A 1639-nucleotide genomic window follows, 5' to 3' on the forward strand; every position below is an offset into this window, starting at 1 on the left:
AAAAGAAAACAAGCAAACAGAAAAACACACTATTGTAGTTTTAGTTTGAGCTTATGACCTGCTGGAGAAAATAGTTGATTTACAACTGCGCAGCCCTTAAGTCCAGTGTGCTACCACAGGGGAGTGTGATTGAAATAATGGAACCAGCTTCTCCGCTTCGGCTGTGTGATGGGCTATCTGTGGTAGACATGGATCGAGAGAGCAGTTATTAAAAGCATCGACCCTCCCTCATGAAATAAGCAGAATAGTCTTGTCTGCTCCCCCTCCTCACTCTTTATCTCTGAACATGCCATTTCAAGTATTTTCATCTGAATGTGTGTTTCAAGCAGTTTGAGGTCAGAAATCATGCAGTCTTGTTCTCAAATTCGCTTAAAGTGTCACAGCCAGGAAATGAATATAAATCCTTGAGTCTCCCAATTCCCCTGAGGATGAAAGGCTGCTTTTAATAATTGCTGCTCATTAACTGCTTCTGTAGTGAGCAAGCTCTCTGAGGCAACACTCTGCAGCCTGTTACACCTACTCACTGGTGACGAGCAACAGGAATGAGGAAAAACTCTAATCAGACTGAAGGAAGAATAATAACATCCCGATACAGTATTTGCATTTGAAAGATATGTATGCTGTGCATATGTAAAGCATCAGTGCTTCTGCTTGCATTCATAGTAGGGGGAAATGCACGGTAGTTTTAAAGGTAGGAGCTGTGTCATTTGGATTCCCTCTCAGGTGACCTACTTGTCAGCCTGTGTTGACTGAAGCTGAGCTGTGCTGAGCTTCTCTGGGGTCTCACTTTCAAGTCTGTTTGCATGAGTCTTGTATAAACTTAGGAGAAGGTCCCCAAACACCTCCTTTGCTACCTCTACAGTGAAGAAACATGGTGGGAGGTGAAGCGTGTAGGCTTCATCACACACCCACCCATTTCTCCCACATGCTCCTCTCCATCCACCACCCTTCTTTGTTTTATACTGCCATCCTGTCTGTAATAGCCCTTTCCCATTAGTACCTACTTAGGGTTTTCCATTATGTGATAACACCTGATACCATATATGCTTTTTTTGGGTACCTACTCGACCGCGGTTCCAAGCGATCCAGGGCGACTGGAAAATATGACATCGAAAAACTGTGTGCCACCAATTGGCTAGTCAGAGGCATCACACAATGAGTCATTAGAGCTTCTGCTTCACGAAAATTGAAACCACCAGTTTTAAAACCAGGTGACAAGGGAAATGGCTACACGGAAACAACACGGTGGACACGAGTCTGAAAAATGCCGCAGGCCGCCCTAGTTGTCGTGTTCTTGTCGCATACAAATGACGCCACGGGACGTTCGGACGCGTTGCTATAAAGACCCCGCGCCACCTTAGGCGGTACTCGATTATAATGGAAAACAAGTCGAGACGGGTCGTACCACTTCAAGTCGCGTTGAGGTAGTACTAGTGGAAAAAGAGCTGAAGCCCAGGCAGTTTAGATTGATCATTGAGGAAAATGAACTGAGATGTGAAACGGAGTGTGCAGCGTGCCACCAAGGAGGGTCTGTTTGATTAAGCTTACATAGTGGAATAAAGAAAAGCATGAAAAGGCACTGAGAGGAGCAGTCTGGGCCACTGCTTTCAACATTTGTCTAGTGGAGGGAGCTAAATAT

The 1639-nt window shown here is 45.1% G+C and overlaps 1 protein-coding gene across 4 annotated transcripts in view; it reads left to right on the top strand.

The window, feature by feature from the left end:
* The window catches only part of ncor2 (nuclear receptor corepressor 2), a 92636-nt gene that overhangs the window by 42445 nt on the left and 48552 nt on the right, over nucleotides 1-1639 (top strand). The window lies entirely within an intron of this gene.

The sequence above is a fragment of the Haplochromis burtoni genome, unplaced genomic scaffold (genome assembly GCF_018398535.1).
Source record: "Haplochromis burtoni strain Fernald_Lab_line unplaced genomic scaffold, NCSU_Asbu1 Contig_95, whole genome shotgun sequence".
Taxonomy (NCBI): Eukaryota; Metazoa; Chordata; class Actinopteri; order Cichliformes; family Cichlidae; genus Haplochromis; species Haplochromis burtoni.